This window comes from Sciurus carolinensis, unplaced genomic scaffold, assembly GCF_902686445.1.
Source record: "Sciurus carolinensis unplaced genomic scaffold, mSciCar1.2, whole genome shotgun sequence".
Lineage (NCBI taxonomy): Eukaryota > Metazoa > Chordata > Mammalia > Rodentia > Sciuridae > Sciurus > Sciurus carolinensis.
The window spans coordinates 1,279,780-1,304,127 of NW_025920124.1; the positions used below are offsets into that span (position 1 = coordinate 1,279,780).

The following is a 24,348-nucleotide window of genomic DNA, read 5'->3' on the forward strand; positions in this document are numbered from 1 at the left end:
AAGAAAAACCTCTAGTAATTAAGTATCTATTTTTATTTGTTCTAATTAGCTATATGTGACAATAGAATGCATTTTTAAAATATTTTTTAGTTGTAGATGGGCACAATACCTTTATTTTATTTATTTTTAATTTTTTGATTCATTGTACACAAATGGGCTACAAGTGTCGTTTCCCTGGTTGTACACGAAGCAGAGTCACATCATTGGTGTAATCATACATGTACATAGGGTAGTGATGTTTGTCTCATTCTATTATCTTTTCTTCCCCAGCCCCTGCCCCACCCTTCATCTAACTCTACACAATCCATCCTTCCTCCATTCTTCCGTTACTCCCTGCCCCCACCCAGTTATGTATTATCATCCACTTTTCAGAGAAATCATTTGGCCTTTGGTTGTTTGGGATTGACCTATTTCACTTAGCATGATGTCCTCCATCTCCATCCATTTACCTGCAAATGCCATAATTTCATTCTTCTTTAAGGCTGAGTAATATTCCATTGTGTATAGGCACCACATTTTCTTTATCCATTCATCTGTTGAAGGGCATCTAGGTTGGTTCCATAGTCTAGCTATTGTGAATTGAGCTGCTAGAAATATCTATTTTTTAACAAAGTAAAAAATGGAGGGGAAGAAAAGTCAGGGCAGTAAAGAATGGCTGTCATGTGACTGCATTACAGGTGGGAGTTACCCAGAGCGCAGCCAGTGAAGGGCACCTGGGAAGTGTGCTCTCCCCGTCCCCCACAGTCTCCTTCCTGCATCCCCACATCCACCCACATGCTCCTGGCTCTGGCCACAGAAACTACCAGACGATTAGAAGACAGACCCAGGAGGAAGACTAAGAAACATGGGCTTTTAAAATCTTACAGAATTGATAGAGCGGCTGCTTTCCCTTCCAAGATTCCTCCTATCTCAGGACGTTTCCGTCGAGAAGGCTTCACTGTCCCTCTGACGGTGGCCTCAGATCCTATAATGAAATATAACATAATGGTAGTAGGAATGTTATGTACTGTAAATATTAAATAATAATTTATTTTTTTTCTCTGAAGTCCATTTTAAACTCCTCTCCAAACCCAGTCCTGTGGACTGACCCAGGGGGACCTGGCTGGCGTGGAATCACTGGACTTCATAGCAGGGGAGAAGGGACAAGGTCCCTTTCCAACCTGCAGCCAGGCTGAGGCTTTGAGCAGGTGCGGGCAGCAGGCAGGGAGAGATCTGTTTTGCTGTGCTTCGCATCTGCCTGCTTGATGTACATAGGCAGAAAATTTTCTGGCTTACGGTCCAGAAAATTTGCACCTTCGGGCACAAAGCCCACACCCTGAAGCATGGCGTTCTCCGAGATTCACACACAGGCCCAGCTAGTTGGCTGAGGATGTAGCCATTTGCAAAGATGGTGGCCACTCCTAGTGCCGAGGATCGGAAGAGCAAGGAGCAGGCTCTGGGTAGATGAGCAGACCCAAGCTCACGTCCACCCAGCACACCCATGTTCAGTGGTGAGGCCGTGGGTAGGGTCTCCTCAGTGTCCTCATCTGATGTGAGTGGAGAGTCCTCCATTTCACAGGGTTGCAGTGAGGAGCAAAGAAACAGGGTGTGTAAGATGCTTATCAGGCATAAGTAAAAGTACAGGTAAATACTCAAATGGTAGAGGTCATTGTCATTGCATGAGGAACAATGGAAAAAAATATAACATTTACTGAGTGCCTGCCTTTGCTCTGCTTTGTGTTTGGTTTTTGTGTGTGCTTTTATTTTTGTTTTTGCTTTTGTTATTGAAGATTGAACCGTGGGTACTCTACCACTGAGCCACATCCCCAACACTTTTTTATTGTTATTTTGAGACAGGGTCTTGCTGAGTTGCTTAGAGCCTTACTAAATTGCTGATATTGGCCTTGAACTTGTGATCCTCCTGCCTCAGCCTCCTGAATCACTGGGATTGCAGGCAAGTGCCATGGTGCCTGGCCAGAGTTTTTGATTACTCATTTTATACACACATGTACACACCCACACACAAACTATAAAATAAATGGTAAATATATTTTAAGAAAGTTTAAATCATGACTCTCATACAGATATAGAATGAATGCATGCCAAAGATTTTATTTTACTTATAAATAGTGAGAAAATATTCAACCGATATTCAAAGGGAAATTCAAAGAACACACAAATGTAGGCAATTGGGAATCCTCAAATGAATTTACAAGCAGATTAAAAATGGATTGATATCCATAGGTGTTATCATTTGCATCCCACTGGACAAAATTTATTTGAATTTCTATGTTCAGAGAATCATTTACATTATTATAATTTTTCTATAATTTAAAGAATTGCAAAATTGCTCGAAGGCAGTGGAAGGGGCAGGCAGTTACAGAACCAGTCTGGAAGGGCTACCAGACATGCTTTTTATTTCTGTTCACTTCAAAAACGTGTTCCCAACATTCTCTGATGTAACTGTCGTCATCTTCATCTGCAGCTGAGAAAACAGATTCAAATGTGAGCGTGTGGTGTGTCTACACTTACAGGAAAAAGCATCGGGAGGCAGTTGGCTTCAGACTCACACAAAATTAAAGTGGCTTTACTGAGAGGACTGGACCTCACTGTGCCTCTTGTGCTTCAGGGATGAACAATCAATACATCCGCCGGGAAGTCTTCTGCTGTGAAACCTGCCACGAGCTCAAGAGCTTCTGGGAAAAAGAAATCAGCAAACAGACTTGCTACTGAGAGCTGGAGGAGGACCGCCAGGGAAGGAGCGCCCTGAGAAAGTAGGTGGACTGTTTCTCCATTACCATTGGTCAATAGGCTTCCCCAGAAACTCGCCAGATGTGAAGAGCAGGGGCTGAATCAGCTTCATCATCTCCTGCCCAAGGATGGGCAGAGGAGGGTGCCACAATCTGCGCAGCGCAGGAGGAAGTGAGAGCAGCTTGGAAGGAAACAGGTCCCAGGAGGGCTCTCCACCTGTCCGGGCTTGGGTCAAGTGGCAGAAGGCAGGAACTAGTGGGAGTCTAGGCCAGAGCCTGCTGGGGTCCGTGGGACAGGTGCAAACCCAGTTGGCGCCTTCGAATGATTCTGGTGGGCCTCGGGCTGTGGCGTGGCTACAGCTGGTCCCGGCTCCAGGATGCTCTAGGGCAGGGCATGTCCTGCCCAGTGTGTACCAGCCAGGTGAGGAGTCTCAGCAAATGTTGGTCTGGAGATTGCCTGAACCTTCTCCCACCTTGGAGAAGGCCAGTTCTGGGAGGGGCAGCCCTGCCCGTCAGCAGGCTTCTTAAGATGCCAAATGCACGTCACACAGAAACTAGAAGCCAAGGTTAGTACAGCCATTCACTCAGTCTTGCCACATCCACACCAGGATTTCTCAGGTGTGTCTGGACTCGTTTGCCACAGGGTTTGTAGCACTACTAAACGTAGGTCCAGATGACTCTCGGCTGTGCGGGGCTGTCTTGTGCTTTGTAAGTTGCTCAGCACAAGCCTGGCCTGGAGTGTTCCAATCCCATCCCAGGATCAGAGGTTCCCTGGAAGGCAGAGGGGTCCCTGTTAAAAGTCAATGGCTCACAGAGGTGGATAAGCCTTTTTAAATTGCAAGCAAAAGAAGTTCTGTCATCTGTATCTCCATGAACCAAAAAAATAGCTCTTCCTCTCCACTTCACTGTTATAGTCCCCAGTACATGAGGTCACACGAAGCATCAGGGTTCATTGACAGATGAGTGTGTGCATGCAAAACCAGCTTCACAAAAATACCCCCCAGTGGGATGGGAAGAGTGGAAGATGGGGAAGAAGGGGAACATGGCCATCCCATTGGCAGGCAGACGTTCTCGCTCTAGGCAGAAGTTGCCTGAACAGGGGACGCATTCACGGGTGTGGGGAACATGCATATCATGTGTGTGTGTGTGTGTGTGTGTGTGTGTGTGTGTGTGGTTATGATCCGAGGCCAGCAGCTGCCCCGGGTGTGCAGTGACCCAGAGCAGCTCTATTGGTAGGGAACCGCCCGCTAGCCAGGGGTATGGTCGGTGGGTGACTTGCTGGACAGCAGGCTCCTGATTCCTGTGTCTGTCCAGTGTGGGCTGAGCTAACAATAGGCACAGTTCTGATGGCTTAAACTATTTATTTATTTATTTATTTATTTTGGTACCAGGATGTGAACCCAGGGGTGCTTAACCACTGAGCCACATCCCCAGCCCTTGTTATTTATTTACTTATTTTTGATTTTTGAGACAAGCTCTCACTGAGTTGCTTAGGAACTCCCTAAGTTACTGAGGCTGGTTTTGAACTCGAGGTCCTCCTGCCTCAGCCTCCTGAGCCACTGGGATTATAGGAGCATTCCACTGCACCTGGCTGTCAACATCAAGTTTTAAAAACACTTTTTAAGCCCAGAGAGGAGCCTCTCTCCATACCCTGGTAAAATCAGGCACTTCCCTGAGGGTCACACTCCAGAGCACCTAGGGAGTGAGGACACCTCCCTCCCCTAGTCCTGGACCACTGATTCTCTGGAAGCTGGACCCCACACTGAGCCCTGTATGGTAACTTCCTTTCTAGAAGCCCTGCAGTGCTGGATTAAAGGCAAATTTTGTGATATGATTTGATTTTTCTAGGGATAGTGATTGTGTGTGTGCGTGTGTGTGATTAACACATGTAATAGGCTTGTATAAGATAACAATTAGAAGAAAATGTGCTTAGATATTATAAGTGGCTATTTTTAGATGGTGGAATGGCAGACTGGAGGGACGTGCACATGCTCATATTTTCCCCAGTTGCTCTAACGAGAATGTGGCATTGGGTATTTAGGAGAAATTTGTTTAAAAGGCCACCAATGGCCAGTGGTCCATAGAGCAAATGCATTATTTCCCCAGGCACCCATATGCCCAGAAAGGACCCCTTCCAAAGTGTGGGGTCGTGTTCTCTTCCTTCGACATGTGTCATCGTGAGACCCTTCATTGTCATCTCTCCCAAATGGATGTTTAGAGACATGGATGTCACTTCTGCCTTGCTCGGGACAGGAGGGTCATGAGGAGCTGGGAGAGGACTTTTCTGTGGTCTGTTCACCCAATCTCAAGCCCACTGTCCAGAGCTACACTTTTATCAACTGTAAATAAAAAAAAAAAAAGGAGAAAACCTGAAGCCTTCTTCATCTGGAAGCCACAAATGAAAACCTACTTGCTACCAGATCACCCAAGAAGAGTCTAGATATTTTGAAACTGAAACCAGAAAGGCAGAACATTTGTTTAAACCCCCATTGATCTGAGTGAACAGTTTGAAACACTGTCCTAACAGAGCGACCGTCCCCTGGTGTGTGCTGGCAGGACAAGGAAGCCAAACCCTGGTTCAACACCACCCCTTGTTCCTTCCAGTCCAGTAACACAGTGGTTATGTTGTTCCCTGGAGAAGTTGGGGGCTCTTTGTAAACATCCCCCTGGGACAGAGTGACAACAGTCAAGCATGGCGTGGATTCTGTGCCAATCATACCTCCTGGTTTGCCTGGGGTGGGCTGGCCCTACAGCTATCCTTCCAGTCTAACTTTCTTTCATTCCCTTTTATTTTTAAAAGCATCTGTTTAGATGATAAATCTGTCAACATCTAAATCTAAGTGACCAGCCTATAGCTATAACTGAGAAACTGTACAGCGATTCAGTGAAAAAGTGATGTTTAATGCAAACAGTGAGGTCTTTAAAGTACCTCTTCAGAATTTAGAGGAACTCAGTGTTGGACAGACATCAAATCTGGTGAGATTGCAAAGGGGAGAGGGCTTCACACCTGTCCAGAACTCACTCGCTCCCTCCGCTCTGATGGCTGCCCATCAGCTCTATCCATCAGGATTCTTATGACCACCAGCAACAGAATATCCTGCTCTCAATGAGTCATCAAGGTGAACCACAATTTCAAACTTTTCACAAGAGTTAGCCTACAAGCCGTACATGGTGGCACATGCCCATAATCCTAGGAGGCTGAGGCAGGAGAATCACAAGTTCAAAGCCAGCTTCTGCAACTTAGCAAGGTCCTAAGCAACTCAGTGAGACTCTGTCTCTCAATAAAATATAAAGAAGTCCTGAGCTGTGGCTCAGCAGCTAAAGGACCCTGGGTTCAATCCCCACTAACAAAAGAAAAAAAAAAAAAGAGTTAGTCTACAGAGGATAATCAGAGAGGACATTTATTAGGTAAATTTGTCATTTAAACCAAAAATAGAAAGTGCGGTTGGTAAATTGAGTTGCTCAGATGAGCATGTGGAAGCTTTTCAGCCTGTGTCGGCTGACTGAGCACTGCCCCATGACCAGAGACCGGGGCAGTGAGCAGCAGGTCACAAAGAAACCAAGCTCAGACCCCAGCTCCCCACACCAAGGAAAAGAACTCTAAAGACCTGTTCCCTACTGGAATGCAGGAAGAGGAGCAGAATCTCATCTAACATTTCATATTAAACCAAAGCACAGAAGAGAAGATTGGAGTAACGAGAGCTGAAATAGGAGATGGAGAATCTGTCAGTCATACATTCCTCCAGGGCAGGGATTGCTCTTTCCATTACTCGTCTTTACATATGGCGGCCACGGTCATGGCCCCTCTCAGCACTCCTTTAGGGAGCAGATGACTGATCCTCTAGCTGCCGCCTTTCCACATCTATCATGGTGGCCAAGCTGCCCCAGACAGCAGCCAGGCATGGCACAGGTGGCCTTTCCACACAAGTCCTGCATGACAGACCTCCTCTGAGGAACAAGGTTTACTCAGAGATGCCTCATCAGCCCAGCCAAGCTCTCTCTGAAGCGGACTGTGCTGCAGGGCTCTTCCCACCCATCATTTCTTCTCTCTGTCCTTCTTCCACAGATGTCAGACCAGTGGCCGTTCCTACCCACTTCTAGTCCCTTCCACTGTGTTTTCCCCATGTCTTTCCCCTAAATCTGCTTCTTAGGGGGTCCCAAATAACACAGATGTTTAATGCCAGCAAATGATGGAAAAGTATAATTATGGGCCCAACTGATCCTTACTGACTCCCAATAAGGACACTATAATTACGGTTTAAGAGCTTCACAAGCATCACCTGCTTTCTAGGTAAGGCCCATACTTCTCAAGAGAATCTGTGTTCCTAGACAGGAACTACAACTCCTGAACAGCTCAGAAGAATCCAGAACAGCAAATAATAAACATTGTTTGGCCCCCATTTGAAAAATGAGGCATTTCTAGGCTGAAGGTAAAAATGTTCCTCGTGAGCATTAATGCCTGTTTTCTCACTCCTCTCACGTGTTTGAATCTATACACTAACTTTTAAGCATTGTCTTCCTCACAATGACCGCCCCCATTGCAAAGTAAAAGCTCCATTTATATTCACCAATTTACTGAGAACCTGAAATTAAGCAGAAGCAACACAGTGATGAAAGGTATTGACCAAAAAGGAGCCACAATCAGTCTAAATATTCATAAACCAGGATTTAAAGGTCACTGGGGAAGATGGGGACCTGAATCCTTCACTGTTCGGCAATAAATAGTGGCAGGGCTGCTATAAAAAGTGAATGAATGTGTTCTGAATCCCAGATTTCTAAGCCGTGTCCTAGAACAAATGCCTCAGACCAAATGTGTTGATTCAGGTCCTCTAAGAAGCAGAGGCAAGGCGAGATGAGGTGTGCATAGATTTACTGGGGGAAGCACCTATGGAAGAAAAGCAGGACAGAGGTGGAGGTGAGCTGATCAGTGCTTAACAGCCGGCTCTGGGGAACGCACACAGGTAAATACACGCCCAAGTCTGCTACAGGTCTCACTGGTACAAAGGCCCCATAGCACACACTTACACATAACAGGAAAACACAATATGTTCTTTATTGGAAATTTTAGGTAGCCAGCTGATTCTCCCAGCCTGCCTTTATGAGTTTTTGCCACCCTCTTGTATCTACAGCCAACCATGCAATTCAACCAAGACTGACAAAATCAGACAACAAATAAGTGTCTGATTACTATCCAGCTCAGCAAAGTTCATGTCATTGATCATAATCAACTTTTTTTAATTCTGAAAGAGCACTTTCATCAATTATTTTGAATTCCAAAATATTAGCTATAGATATGACATGTTTCTAAATTTAATGCATTATTAAAATTTCCTCAATGGCTCTCTTAAATGTAGACCAGGGGTTCAGCAAATACTTTTTCAAAAGGACCAAGTAGTAAATATTTTGGTTTAATAAGTCATACAATCTGTGCAGCAATGACTCAACTCTGCCATTGTACCAAGAAAGCAACTATGGCCATTTGTCAACAAAATAGGTAAACACATAAATAGGGCCCTATTCCAATAAAACTTTATTTACAAAAACAAGTGATTATCTAAATTCGACCAGAGACACAGTTCTTTGTTTGGCAGTGAACAAAGTAAACCAAATCTTGTATTTAACAGTGTTTGCTGATTTGCATGTTGTGAATGTTACCACCATAGTCTACTCAGGCTGCCAGTGCTGTCCATGCAGACAAGTTCTGAGGCGACTCTAGGCTATGGCTCCCCATCACACACGGCCCTCATCACACAGAGGCAGTAGACCTTGACCCCAGTGGAGCACAGAGGTCTGTGAGACGTGATAAAATAGGAAGTGGTGAATTCTGTATATTTATCACTTTTTGTTTTGATAAAATTTAACTATAAGCTTCTATAATTTACTTTTAATAGTGTCTGTATTTAATAACTCAAAAATCTACTAATTAATAATTAGCCCTCACAGACTGTGTATCATAAGCCAGCTCCAGCACATCCCTCAGGGGAAACCCGAGAAGGGGGCAAGAGTCTTCAAACCCTGATGCAGGCCTGACCTCTGTGCCCGAGGAAGGGGAGGAAGAAGTCTTGGGTGGACAGCAGGACAGGCCTCATAAATTTTGGCCACACTGATGGGGAGACCTTGAGCCAAAGTCACCTGGGAAAGAAGTTCTGCTGCTGCAGGAATGGCTGTGCTCAGTGGTGCTGGGTCACCAGCTGGGGGCAGCCCGCAGGAAGTTTGGCCTTGGCATCTGCCTGGGGGGCAGACACAGGCATATCTGCAATAGAGCCCTAGCAGCTGCCCAGGTAGCGCAGCCCCCAGTCAGCCTAGGCCACATCCGACTGCCCAGTCCTCATGGCCACTGCCCCAAGTCAGAGCCAATCTCCTTTTGTGAATGAACAAATCCACATTGTTAAGAAGTTCATCAAGTTCCATGCCACCGCTGCAGCAAACCTTGTTGGTTAGGGGTGGAAGAGCCCAGGTGACAAAAGTCAATGTAGGTAGAAGAGGACTTTGTTACAGGGCCTTTCAGAGATGTATACGAGGGAGCTTTTGTAAATCTGGCCATTCTCCCTGATTGGAGAAGCTGATTACAAATTACAACATGGAATGACTAGTTCACAACCCAGTGAAGAAATATAATCATAAAAATTACTAATAGGTGGACATCAGAAGAGAAGGTTCTAGAAGCTCGACACATTTTTCTAGGCCATCTTCCCCCTCTGAGATCAGCAATTCCAGGCCCTCTGTCCCCTCTTCAAGCAGGCAAGGCCTATTGAAATGTCATTGACCTCTGTTCTAAGTTAACGTGGAGGAAGATGACAGCTGATGTCCTGTGACTTTCCCCTGCGTCCCTCATTCTGTGCACACTTCAACTCCAGTCTTTGGTTGCTAACGTGCTTCAACCACGAGCACCACTAAACAACAGGCTGACTCCAAATTCTTTCCATTTCCATTCTTTCCTGGGCCCATAATTGAGCAGAGTCTTAAATAAGTTTTCCTGGAGCCAATTTGGTGCCTAGAGCCTTCAAAATATTTATCTTCTCTAAGTTACAATATTTCACCTGGGGAATCTCTCTCAGGAAAGTAGACTGGAAGATGGAAAGAGTATTAAGCATTGCATTCATTTGAGAGTTATTCACAAGAGTGGAAAATTAACACGCATCTAATTTTTCTTTGTTCTTTTTTATACATTTGGATTTTTCTGTATTAAGCTGGTTCTATTACCTAAACCCCAGCACCTTCAGATCCTTTCCTTTTTCTTCCAAGTCCATAATTGAGAAAATTTAACACCATCACCTTGCTGGTTAGGATTTCAATACATGCTTTGGGGGGAGTGTGGGAAAAGTATTCCCACCACAGCAGACTCAAAGTCCATTTTTTTTTAACATAGATGTTTAACTATGTTGAAGCACCCATTTTTTTTTAAATACTATCCTTCTTCCACTTAGTTGTCTCTGCTCCTTGCCACAAATCAATTAGCCACATTAGTGTGTATTTCTGGACTCTTTTCTGTGCCAACACCTGCCTGCCTGTTCCTTTGCCAAGGTCACACTATAATGATCCCAGGTTTATATTAATCAACTAGTGATCAGGTAGTGATTTTGAGACAATATAAATTAACTATTAAGATTAATTTGTATTAACTTATATTAAGTATAAAGACAATATAAATTATTATAGGGGTATTTTTTTGCTGTTTTTTTTTTTTAAGATGGGGTCTTGCTATATTATTGAGGCCCAGGTTGACCTCACATTCCTGGGTTCAAGTGATCCTCCAGCCTCAGCTTCCCAGAAGCTGGGACTATATGCACGCAGCTTTCCAGACACAATTGGCAACCAGCTTGTCAGTCGCTACAGAAATGCCTGCCTTGGACTTTGATAGGAATTGCATGAAGTCTAATACTAATTTGGGAAAGATTAAATGTGGGGGAAACTACCTCTTCACAGTCTTCACCCATTTTTCTATTCCTTTCCTTTATTCCTATAAAATCCCTGGGCTTCTTTTTAAAAATACTTCAGAGAAGAAAAAGAAGACGCTTTGCAGGGATGGCAGCTTGGAGACAAGTGTGCTGACGACCTCATGTGCTGTGTCCCCTCCCCAGGCTCTGGGAAGAATGGAAGCAGAGGCTGGAGAAGAGGCTAAGGGTGCTGGACAGTCCAGATGAGAAGGAGAAGCCGGCTGACCCTGTGCACTGAGGACTTCCTGCCTCACCAGCTTCAAAGAGAGCGAGACACCAAGGGCCTTTCTAGGAGAAAAAGCTAGCACCCAGGTCATGCTGAGTTACTGAGCAGGGGCTCCATTTGCTCACCCACCTGTGAAGGGATTTACATGGGAAACCCCCCACCCTGAGTGCTAATGGGAGTTACTATCCTGCTCAGTCCTCTCTGCACAGAGATGGGGTGACTGCAAATGGGATCACAAGTTTGGTTGTTTAATATAAAAAGCTCTTGGAATTAGCAGCCCCCTGGTTTCAAAGATCCATGTAGCATACACTAGCTCCCCATCCTCTTTGCCTTCTGAAATCTGAATGTTTCCTCTCAACTTCCAGAAGGTAAAGATCTCAATGGAAACTGGGCTTCCCCATAGCTCCTGGAATGCAAAAGTCAAAAACAAAACAAAACACAACAAAAAGGCCCTCTGCTATCTTTTCCCCCATTTACATATACAGAGATGGAATTGCCTCCAGAAATAAAGCTATTATTAAGTTAAAAATTGAACAGGATGGTTTGACAGTGAACTCTATTTTTTTCTCTTCCTGTGAATCTGGGTTTGGTTTTTCATAAACCTGTTTAATTGATAACATGTCAGAAGCCAGGAGCAGGGGTGTACAGCTATGATCCCAGCAGCTCAGGAGGCTGAGGCAGGAGGATTGTGAGTTCAAGGCCAGTATCAGCAACTTACCAAGACTGTCTCAAAATAAAAAAGGGCCAGGGATAGGGATGCAACTCAGTGGCTAAACAGCAAGTTCATTCTCCATTGTGGGGCAGGGGTGAAGGGAGGGAGGAAGAAAGGGAGGGAGGGAGGGAGGGAGGGGTGAAAGCAGAGCAGTACTAAGTAAACAGTGGGTTCCTGCCCTGGGCATTTGCCCTGACGTTGCCTGCCCTGGCCTTACACACCTGCCTTGGCCAGTTTTCTCATAGAACAGCAAGTGTCAGCATCAGCTGCCCCAGACACATTCTGAAAGTTGAAGCCATCCCACATTAGCCTCCTGGTGGGTCCCAGGTCATGGACATCTATAGTGGCACTGGAGAGCGCTCCTCTGCCCGGGAGCTCTTACTGCAAGACAGAAGCAGAGGGCATACAGCAGGGAGGCCTGGGCCTCCAAGGAACACAGGGGCCAGAGAGACAGAGGGGCGGTGGGGGCACAGCTTCACAGTGCTGGGGAGGACACGTCAGGCCTCACGGATGACATGTGTGGTCAGGACCTGCTGCTCTGGAAAACCAGAGACCTCATCATGGCTGAGAGCCACAGGGAGCAAGAAGGGTCGGAGCAGGATTCCACTGCCCCCATCACAGTGAGATCTGGGGAACGATGCTCGATGCCCAAGCCCCTGATCTGGGCTCTTATTCATCTGCATACAACAGATAAGCTCTAGACCCCCACCACAATAGCCGAGCAAAGTATGGACAAGGAGGCTAACAATAAAACAGAACTTCAGTAAGGACAGAGAACCACAGGAACAAACACCAGGACACCCAAACACTTCTGGGGGCCATTGAAAGCCCTCCAAGAAACTGGTGCTTAAGCCAGACCTAGACCATAATAATAACCACTTCACTATGGATACGCACCTCAGAACACCATGCCATACACCCTAAATACACGCAAGTAAATATGGGTGAGAATCACCCAGGAAAATGGAACAGGAGGTATCTCAGCAAAGGGGAGCAGAGGGGCAGGGAGCTGGGGGCCCCCAGGGAGATGAAGGACAGGGAAATGTGTTTCTGCGACACAGAGAAAGAGGCAGGCCCTCAGCTGCAGGAGAGTGGAGAGGGGAACAGGGACCTCTGGAGCCAGGCTAGAGAATCTGGACTCACCCACAGGACAGGAAAGAGCCATCGGCAGGTAGAGGAATGAACTGCCTACATTTGCATTGTTAATTTTTCTCAGTTTTCAAATATGCAAACACATGTGCATAGAATTTTATGGAAATGTACAAATAGAATCATACCATGTGTGTAAGTCAGCAATCGCTGTGACAAAATAAATCAGCTTAAACAGAGGAAAGATGTATTTCAGCTCACAGTTTTGGAAGTCTGGGTCTATTTCTAGGTCTCCATGACAGAGCAAGGACATGAGCCCTAGAACACAGGGGGCTTGTGGGTTGGTTGAATGGAGAGGAGTGAGGCACCCAGAATTTGAAAATATAGTGTTCATTTATTTTAACCAATACCGACTTAACAAGGGTTAAGTAGAAAAAGAACACAAGCCCATCGAGAGCAGAGCCGGTTCTGCAACTGCTCCACTACTGTGGGGTGTGGGGCACACACCCGTAATCCCAGCAGCTCAGGAGGCTGAGGCAGGAGGATCACAATTTCAAAGCCAGTCTTAGCCACTTAGCGAGGCCCTAAGCAACTCAGTGAGACCCTTTCTCTAAATAAAAAATAAAAAAGGGCTGGGGACGTGGCTCAGAGTTTAAGCACTCCTGGGTTCAATCCCTGGTACAAAAAACAAAGAGCTCCATTTCTTACCAATGTGTCTGGGACATGGTGCCCAACCCCCTGAGTCTTGGATTCCTCATCTGCAGCAATGGGCATGCTGACACCTATTTCTCAAGAGCAGGTGTGAATTCCCTGGAGCAGAGCCTGGCCCAGAGACAGCCCTCAGTGCTGCGCCTGAGCTCTCAGCCTCCCCACCTGTCTCTGCCTCCTCCTGGTCATCACCAGCCTGAGCCCATGGAAAGTGCATGGCCTGCAGTACCCACACCTGCCTATTAATCCAAACCCCCTGCAAAACTGTTTTAAATTCATAGGACTCCCGGGCACCTCTCTGAAAGGTTCTAATGCTGTTGGTCTGATGGGGGTTAGAGATTGTATTTTTCTCAAAATGCCCCGGAGACCCTGGTGCTCAGCCAAGGTGCTCAGCCTTGGCTCTCCCATGGAATCTAGTGAAGATGAGCTACTGACTCTGAGTCTACATGGCCAGGCCTTGCAGGGAATGTGAGGGTTGTGTGGTTGCAGCCTCAGGGAGGCCTGGTGGGCAGGCATTGGAAGAAGGGTCACCTATGTACAGGTGAGAAATGGCTTCTGTGCTCTCAAGGGGCGGGCAGGCTGGGTTGAGTGGGGAGGGATCTGCAGGGCTGCAGTGAGGGGTGTAGACTCGCTTGCATGGGCAAGGGTCACTCAGAGGTTTGTAAGCAGCAGAGTGACTTGCTAAGAACTCACCTTAGTAACTTAGTTAACCAACCTGGCAGCAGCATGGAGAATGGACACTACAGATGCCAGGATTGGCTTTGCTGAAACTCTGACCATCCAAACAGCTTTCTTTGGAAAATATACCACTTCCCATGATCCTCCACTCTTTCAAGTTGAGCAAAAGTACAAATGAGAGTGTGGTCTCAGTACTATGCTGTGGGGACCACGTGAGGGCCATTTTGCCTTATGCTGTGACTCAAGATAAACACCTTGAAACTTCCAGCTTCTTATTTCAAAATTAATTAGCACTTTTCCTTTAATAATAACTTCATGTGAAACATGGACCGAAGAATGGCAAAAACAAGGCCCAATAGCAACCTAAAGGTGAGCTCAACTGCTCGGAAAAGCTTTCGTGAATTTTAAACGGAGGCATGACAGATGCTTGACAAAGAGCTGCAGCGGAAGGTCCTTTTGTCTTTTGGACAGTTAAAAAACAGCTCAGTGTCAGTGACAGGAAATCAGAGCAGAGAGCGTTCCTTTTCATAAAGCAATTTAACGGCAAGACTGAAAAGGGTTCTCAACTTCCAGACCAGCGTGCAAGCCCTCAGGCTGGTTTGGGTGCTCATGTGCCCAGAGGAGGAGACACATGGCCCTTGGTGGCCATGCTACTGGAGAGCCTTGTCTATGGGGAGGGACAGGAGAGACACTGGGTAGGAAAGACTCACTGTGCCAGGCATACAGACGAGATGTCAGAACCCAAAGGGGGCCAGGTAAATCTGAGGTGTGTTTACAAGAGTGGGCCACCTCCCCAGCACACCTGAGATGGAAACCCTCCTGAAGCGCAGGCAAGCTCCAAGCCAGGCCTCCCAGATGACCACGCAAACACAGGAAGGGGACTTCAGGAAGGAGGAGCCCAGGGCAATTCCCTAGTGGTCGCTGGTGCAATAAGGTCCTTGAATATACAGATTCTATGAACAGTTTAGGACTGACCTGTGTGACAGAGTCCTACATTAGCTAAGACTATAATGAGTTTTCTTTGAAAATAATAAATAACTTGACTTTTTCTGATGACAAAAATACACATCTGTGGCAAAAATTCAGGAAAGGAGTAAGAGTATAAAAATTTTCCATAGCGCTTCCAACTCAGCAATCAACACTGCTAATGTTTGGGGAATGATTTAAAACCTCTTTATTCATGCAGACTCAAGAAGAAAGGTCAACAATCTTTCCAACATGAGGTGATTCTTGGAACCAGTTTCTCCTTTCAGTAATACGTTGTGGATAGTGCACATAAACAAATACAGATCTTCATTTTTTATTGGTTCATAGTATTTAGATGTGAGTGATTTAATTATTATTCCTGTCTTAATAAATTCCATTTTCATACAATTCCCTTTTAAATGAAAATTAAAGTTTTAATAAGAGTTCAGACCTATTACAGATGATTAGTTGAGCGTGTTCCACTTTAGGAGAATTTACAAGGATTCCTTGCAAAGGATCATGTTACTGCAGATGTGGTCATGTGAAAAGATTGTACAAACCCTTAAGAATACTTCATCACTCGTTAAACAATTCTCTTTGGACTGACTTTCTAGTTTTTCTCTACTATAAGCAATGTTATATGTTTGCACACCATTTTTTGCACTTGTTCAATGACCTGCTTAGGTAGGTCTGGCCAGCAGCTCTAGGAAGTGGAAGGGCTGTGGAAGGGGAGCCACAGAGCAGGCTGCTCCCAGCTCCCCAACCCACCCTCACTGCGTGCGCTGTAGGTTTTATCTGCCCAGGTCCGTCCCCTCTCTCCTTCAGACTGTGAAGGATGGGCAGGAAGGGTATGCCTGTCCCTGCTCGCTCTCCATGTGGTGAAGGTGGGGCTCAGCCCCTCCTGGGCATGCGGTACAGCCTGGCTAATCAAAGAAGGGCCATCCTCTTGGTGCCAGAGCTGGCTGAGAGGTGGGTTCCTGACCCGCTGAGCCCAGGAGGAGCCCGAGCCTGGGTTTGGCCTGGAACTCCAGGGTGGGAGCCCATGGAACCTGGAGCCACCGTCCTCACGTGGGGGAGTGGTACCAAGAAGGAAGCCATTGCCTGTGAGGGCCAAGCTCAGAGAGTCAGACTTCTAGTCCCTGGGCCCAGACAGATGTGGAACCAACTTCATCTCCTTCAACCCAATTGTGACAAATAACAACAACAACAAAAATACCACTTCTTTTTCTCTTGCAATTTAAATTGTCCTGGAGAGTGAGGTGGGGGTGCTTTTCCAGGTGCAGCCCCAGCACACAGAGCCCTGCCTGCACCGAGGGATCCTGTCCAAGCCCCACTGTCCCCTGACCACAGCTTGACAGAACCTGGGCGGGGCGCTCAAGGCTCAGAGACAGCAGGGGGCTGGGAAGAAAGCTGCTCCCAGGCCTGAGCAGGGAAGAGAACCCCGCACCCTGCCTCGCGGCTCTCTAGTTGAGTAATAACCCCATCTTAAGAAAGCAAGGGGGTTGATGGACAAAGAAATGAGAAACGCTGGAATGCAGAAATGCAAGCAACACATTTTCTGGATTTTCCGCTGAGTTCCTCAGAATCTTTTCCATGCTAGTGGCAAAGTCAGCTCAAAGGCCCTGCACAGTCTGAGTGTGCTGAGCATAAGGAGCATGTGGGGGTCAGTGGCAGGCAGGATGCCAGGCGAGGCCCTTACCCTCTCTGAGCCTCATTCCCTCATGTCTAAAGTAACTACCTTCAGGATGGTGGGGAGATGGCGGTGCACAGGACCTGAGAAACCCAAAACACAGAGTTGTTACCCCCTCAGCATCAACCCCTGAACTTGCTTCTTCACGGTCGCCCGGACCACCAGCCTCCCCGGGGACGTTCTTGCCACGTGGACTGCGCTCGGGGCACATCTGCCCAAATGCGGGGTGGCCCTTCCTGCCCACACTGCTCTTCTCACCAGAGGCTTACTCAGAGCTGTGCTTTGGGATAAGTTTGTTTCTCCTTTACTCTTTTAATGCCCTCGGGAATTCAGTCTCAGAATGCTGACATTGCAGCAGTGTTTTTAAGGAAAAGGGCTCTGGGTGTAGGATCGGTGGATGGAGGTGCGGCCCTGCGATCCCACATGCTGACTTGGGCTGGTGGAAGGGAACCCAGGTGGGCCACTGGGGAGGCTACCCTAGATTACTGCCCACAGAGACGATCCTGTGGTGTGAACCCCGTCTCTGACAGGTGCCCCTTCCTGTGAGCTCCTGCCAGGGGTCCATATTCTATATGTCATTTATTTGGGGCTGGTACCAAAATGTGGTAGGGTTCCTGTTTGTGTGAAAATTCTCATCTCTTCCCATACTTCCTTGATGGCCCCGGGTGTCACCCTCAGGGCTGCATCTTTACTAGCCAGGCCCTTCCTAAGAATGAGTCCGGGAGGGCTCCCTGTGCTTGGTCCTAATTGGTGAGGAGTTTTCTCAGTCTTTTTTTTTCATCACCAGTATTTCCTATCTGTGGCAGTCAGAGCAACAGTGGTAAAAGGTTTGTTCAGACATCTAGTAGCTGTGTAACAAAACATGGGTAAAAGTCCACTGAGCTAGAAAAGGTATTTTTGAAGTGTGTTAAATTGAACTTTTAAAAGTGAACATATCTTCATGACATGAAACAAATAACACGACAGATGGCACATGAATGTGTCAACCTCGAGTCCATGATACTGCGGAAGCAGAGGTTGGGCCCGCTCCACAGCATGGGGAGGGGCAGGCTCCCTCACTCTGGCCTGATTACCTGACCAAGTGTCCAAATTGTCCCTCCGGAGCACAAAGCAAACTCCGGGCAGTTGACCCTTTATTTCAATATTTTAAATATTCAAATAGTAGCTTACACCACAGCGAGGTGCAATTCAAAGGTGCAGAGGGACACAGGGCAGAGCCAGCCTCTCTCCCTCCCTTCCCCAGCAGATCCTCGGCCCCAGCTTAGGTTAACACTGAGACTGACTTTTAGGACTGGGTCATAAGCAGAGCTGAGAACAGAGCCAGGACTCCAGGGAGTCTTGCTGCAGACCCTGAGGACCGCCATACCCTCAAGGTCAGGAGGAAGCTCAACCTTCCCACTGGCCCCCACCCGAAAGTGTCCAAGCCAGGAGGGCAGAGTGCCCTTCCTCATCCTATCAGGCCTCCTCTTGAACTTGAACTAGAATGCAAGGACTCTTCCATGGGAGGAGCATCAAGACTGAGCGAGGTGGCTGCGGGGCTGGGTTGGAAATGCTCACGGGGAGAAGCCAACAAACCAGAGTCCAGGGCTATTCTGACAGCAGCACTTTCCTCCAGCCTCCCTGGGCTGGCCTCCTCTGCCATTCTATCCATCCTTCTGTCATCCTGCATTCGACACGAAGATGAGACGTCATGAGTCCCACATCACCCATATCCCCGTTAACCGTCTGCTCAGCCATGGGCAGTACAGCCAAGCACCCCAAACGCAGCACAGGGCAGGGACCTGACCGACTTCACTGGGCCGTCCAAGGATGATGCTGAGCAGACATGTGGACTTCGTAGAGGGGTCACTTTGAATCTGCACTCGCTCTTTCCCTGCCAAGTCTGATGAGTGCAAGGACCACGCCAAGTGATCCAGTTTGGATGCAAAAACTCAGTTAAAAATACAAAAAAGAGATTAACAAGGGTTCATGGGTTCATTTTTGAGCCCAGTACATCTTGGTCATGTTTCTCTTCCAAGAATTTCCATGAGAGTAACTTCACGGTGTTTTAAAGTTAAACTTTCAGTGATCACAGTCAATAGCCACCTTGTGCCTACCTGGTGTGGAGCAGCGGTTGGAAGAGTGATTAGCAAAGGCACAGACATCTACCAATCTGGCTTCCAAGTGCTGCTTGCTGGGCCTGTCACCGAGTCTCAAATACAAATAACCAGTTGTTATTTGCAGAGCCAGGAGATTAAGTGCTTGGGCTTTGGAGTCCATAGGATCTGGGAGCTAATCTCAGGGCTGTCACTCACTGGGCACATGATCTAGCCTCTGTAAGCATCAGTTTCCTTGCTACTATGGTCTAGATCGTGAGTGTCTCCCAAGGCCCATGTGTCAAATGCTTGGTTTCCAAAACGATGCCATTGGGAGCTGGTGGAGACCTTGAGAGGTGGGGCCTAGTGGGAGGTCTTTAGGTTCCAGGGTCTTTAGGTTCCAGGTTCCCTAACCTCTTCCTCTTCCTCTCTTTGTCCCCTGGTTTGAGATACAATTGGTTTTACTCTGCCATAAGTTAACATCATGAAGTGCTGCCTCACCAGAGGCCCAAAGCAATGGGACCAACCTATTGAGAACTGTGAGCCAAAATAAACCTTTTCTCTTTATAAGTTACTTTCCTTGGGTCTTCTGTTATAGTGGCAGAAAACTGACAAACCTGTTTGTCTTCAATATGGGGTGAAAAATTCTACTTTGGAAGGATCACATGAAAAAAAAATGTGCATGATCTACTTTAAAACTGGAGCCCTGTTCTTCTGGGTACATCATTTGGGAGAAGGAAGATTCAGGTCTTGGAGTGAAGGGTATGTTTTGTCACATATAACAGAGAAGACTTGAGGCCAGAGTGTTCTGAAAATCATAAAGACGGGGATGGAGAACCCTTACTAGTGCCGTGCAATGGAAAAGATTCTGTTTCCAGGAGCTTCCAAGGAGAACAGGTGTTCCAGGGGTGGAGCAGAAGGCCTCTTGAGTGTGTTAACAGGCAGGCTGAGTTGAGTAGTGGAGGGGCGCATCTCCTGCTCTGCCTGTGAGTGACACATGGCAGGGAGTTTGTCTCTTGAGACAGCAGAGCTAGCTTCTACGATCTGAGTCCTTCCATTTGCCCCTTCAAGGATGAATCCTGGGTTTAAGTTCTTCAGAGAAAAGTGTTGGCACCAGTTGCTCAGCACCGTCATGGATAACAGTCCATACAGGGACACACGGACACCAAAGTTGGAAAACACGGCTTCCAGACCCCCTGAGAAACTGTGCCTTTTATCCGCTTAAGTAACCAGCTGTTTCTGTGACCTAGCAATAAGCAAAATGCCAATTTACACATCCACAAATCCTTCCTAAGATGTGTTTGCCTCTCACAACAAAAGACATGATGGCATGAAGCTCAGAGAAACTGACCTTGCCTGGGGCACGTGGCCCCACAGCAATCCATGGGACCAGGGCACGCCGGGACGTCTCCTTCCCCGCCATGAGCACAGCCTTTGTCTACTGCAGACAGTCCATGTTTTATGTTAACCACCCAGAGTAACCATCAGATGCCATAGGCTAAAGGCAGGGTCCTGCACAGCAGTGGATCAGATGCCAGTCATACATTGGGGCTCTCTAGGCCACCCGCACTTTCCACTAACTGGGTCTCAGTCCAGGAGGTTCCCGTGACTCCCCACACTTTGATGATTCACTAGAACAACTCACAGAACTCGAGAGAGCAATACACTGATGAAAAAAGTCCTATTATAATGGGCTCAGATGAAGCACAGGCGGGGTGCGGAGGGTCCTGAACACAGAGCTACCTACTGCTCCCTGGAGCCTCGGGGAACATCAGCTTCCATCCATCAACATTCCACTAATGAAGGGTCACACCAAGCTTCAGAGTCTGGATGTGCATTGGCTTCCATCATGTACACATGGCTGGTTGAACCATTGGCCATGCCATTTCTCCCTGCTGGAGGCCGGGCTGGCTGGAGGACCCACCCTCTAGTCAAATAGCTGATCTTTCCAGTTACCAGCTCCATCCCCAGTCATCTTGTTAGGGTAAACTGGGCATGATCCAAGGGGCTCCTGAATAACAAAGACACTCCTGTGGCTCAGAGTCTTCCAGAGCTTCAAAGCCCTGGAACCAGGGACAATGGCCACTCAGACTCTTAATTATACAGCAGACCTCTATCTCAGGGACACCCGGTAAGAGAAGAGTAGAAAGGATTTGGACCTTTCAAAGACTGAGCTTTTGTCTGAGAGCCATCGCAAGAGAATAATTACACAATGGGACTCCAGGGAGACCAAGAACTCACATTCAAAATGGTCCTTTTTAACTAAACTACCGTTAATGGCAAGAGTAAAGCACCCAGCAGCCCCACCATCTGGGCACTCGTGGGAATGACCCATGTGGTTTAGACTCTCCTGAACAGATTGGCACTAACCTAGTGAAGAGTTTATGTAAATCTGAATGACATGCAGCAATTCAGAGCAAGGACTATTTTGATTAGGTGACAACCAATCGTTTGACCAGCTCCCTACAGAGCTGAATGTGGAAGCCCCTGGTGCTGTTGCATGTGGGGTGGGCTGCAAGGCCTGGGTCCTCCTCACCATGCTCCAGGGTCCCACCAGTCTCCTGTTGTCAGACAGCCCACCATGTTTGTGCAGCCTCACTGGTATGCCACTGCGTCTTCTTGGGGACCCGTCAAGGTCATCTTGTTCGACTTTTGTAGATTGAGTTTTCCTCAACACATGATTACCTTCAGATCTGAGGGTGAGGCCTCACTGCATGTGCTTTTTCTCATATGTTTACCCACTTTTAAACTGAAGAGGACCAGCCACTTGCAGGGAATTCTAAACGTGCCCCAGAATTTGGCCCAAACACTCTACACTGCAGACTCTGCCCGGGGGCACAATTAAAAGGCTGCCTGCCATTCGATCCAGCATGTTTACTTGAGGCACGTGTGACTAATCGCAGGCATTCATCACATGCTCTGTGGCCTGGCGGTGTGGCCTGCGTGTCATCTCCTTGACATCTGATTGTCCAGTGGGAGCCTTTACACGTCTTTCATCAGGGGAGCGTGTATGAGAAATGGGCTTCATTCTGCGAAAGGCTGGGATGGTCTTGGGAATGACAGAGGGAGACAGAGGGAGGAGCTGGCAGACACAGTGCCACTTCTGCCTCGGGCAGATCTCCTGGTTCTGTTTTTTTCCAAGATCATTCAATGAAAGGCAGCTGTCCCAGACGCTCCAGCCTGTGACCATCCATATCATCAGCTTCCACCATTTGGCACCCGGTGTCTACCTTGTAGGGTGTCCTTTCAGAAGCTGTCTGAGGCCCTCCCACCAGGGTTGGACACACAGATGGCTCACCAACCATGTGCACTCAACCCCATGTCATCTGCCACCAATGCCATGGGCAGCTCAGCCAGGATTCTGTCACAAAGCCAGCTTGGCTTCCTTGGGAGCAGCCATCCATAAGAAGGAACTGCATGTCAGTTGCCAGTGGAGGGACCTGCCTGCCATGCAGGAAGACTGGAGAGCGCTCCCTATTTTCTCTAGGGAGGGGTCCTGAGTCCTCACAGGCCAAGCCACAGTCACACCTCAGAAACAGTCTGTGACAGTGACACATGCATACCTGTGTTTAGAGCAACTGATCCACAAGAGTCAAATCATGGAACAAGTTGGTGCCTGTCGACAGTCGGATGGATAAAGAAATGTGGCATGTTTACACAATGGTGTTTTATTCAGCCACAAGGAAGAATGAAACTGTCATTTGCTATGAAATCGATGGAACTGGAGGACACTATGTTAAGCAAAAGAAGCCAGACTTAGAAAGTCCAGAGTCACGTGTTTTCTCTCACCCAGGAAAGCTAGAGAGGAAAAAAAGGGTGGGGGGGTCCTGCGTGTGCATGCAGGGGGTGCAGGGAGTTCCACGAAAACAGAAGGGAGAGCAGTAAAGAGAAAGGTGACCTGGGAAGGAGGGGTGGAGGGGTCCAGGGAATTAAATTGACCAAGTAACGTGCACACACGGGTATGTAAAAAGTCCCACTATGACATGGGATTATGATGCACTAATGAAAAACACACAAACACACAAAGGAGAAAACAATGCCATGCTGTGTATCAGGGCCTATTGCCAAAGTCCCTACCAATGCTCAGTGTGGACTTGTTGAACCTGAGTCAACGCGCCAGTGCTCCAGATCCTGCTCCCAGGCAACTGCAAATCTCAACGGCTCAGGGTCGACCTGTCCATCATGAGAATTGTCCCTGACTCCGACCCTTCTCTGTGTTGCCAGCCTGACTCGGGCCACCCCATCTGTCCAGATACTGGGAGCTAGTTCCTGACCGTTCCTTCTCTCGCCCACCCATCAGCCATCAGCGACCCATCAGCAAGCTCAGCCACTTGCCCTCTGACCTTTCTCAGCTCCACCCTCAGCCTCAACATCCTAGCCCTAGTGGTGACCATCCCTTTCCCGATGAACTCGGATGCCTTCCCAACGGATCAGTCATGGCCCCTTCCCTCCGTCTGCTCTCCGCCCCACTCCAGGGGGATAATATTAAACATAAATTACATCACCACCCTGATGAAAGCCTTCCAGTCACCCCACTAGTCTCAGGAACAAGATCAGTACCCAGGTGCTGTGAGGCCTGTCCTCTGCCCTCGACTCTGTGGAAGTGGACTCTGCTCCCTTTAATTGATGAACTCTGACTGGTCCTTTGGATCTCAGCTCAAAAGTGGCTTCTTCAGAGACCTTCCCAGACTATGGCTGGTGGCCTGTCCCACTCGCCCTGACTTCAGCCCCTCATCAGGAATTATGTGACTATCGATGGTGTCTGTCACCCTCCCGTCACCACCCAGTACGTGGTGGGCCTTAGTTCAGTAAGTGAGTAAGGATGCAAATGAAAAAAGGCAGACCTGCCCCTGGCGAAGACCACCTTTACATACGATAGAAAACCACGTGCTTCTGCATTTCCTGAACACGGGACAGTGCCTGATCATGGCTTCACCTTTTGGTATTTGGAACAAATACCAAAACCAGCAGTGAGGTGTCCTTTTCTTTCTTGTCTCAAGCAAAAGAGCAGTTTCTCCACAACTATTAGTCTGAACTTCAGAGGAAACCCCCTGTTGGCTTTTAAATAGTAGGTTTCCCTTTGATTCTAGTCATCAAAGTTTTGAATCTATTGAACCCAGAATCAGACTTCTTGAGTGGTCTGTAATTTCTGGAAACGAATGCAGAGCTTCCTTGGCAGTAGACACTCAACAGGATCCTGCCCTGCAGAATCTGCAGAGAAGCCACCTCCCCCACCTGGGGTCGATTATGGGGTGTGGAGATGGCTTTCCCTGGAAACTGAGATGTGTCTACCACCACCGAGCTCATGGAAAACCCAGTCAGGCCTGATTCCAGAAAACCCACCTGTGGGGCCAGACAAGGTTGATTTGAGATTTAGTGGGCCCAAGGACTGTGACGCACCCTGTTGCTGCAAGAACGGCCCACGTTCACATGACCCTTCCTGCTTGGGGCACTGCCCATGACATCAGAGGTTGACAGCAGAAGCAGCAACGACAGCATCCTGGGTGTTACAGATGAGGGGAAATGTGCAGGCATCAA

General features: G+C 47.7%; 1 pseudogene; it reads left to right on the forward strand.

The window, feature by feature from the left end:
• Positions 1 to 2,610: 2,610 nt before the first annotated feature.
• On the forward strand, positions 2,611 to 10,904 carry LOC124973860 (protein FAM240B-like; annotated as a pseudogene).
• The last annotated feature ends 13,444 nt before the right edge of the window (positions 10,905 to 24,348 follow it).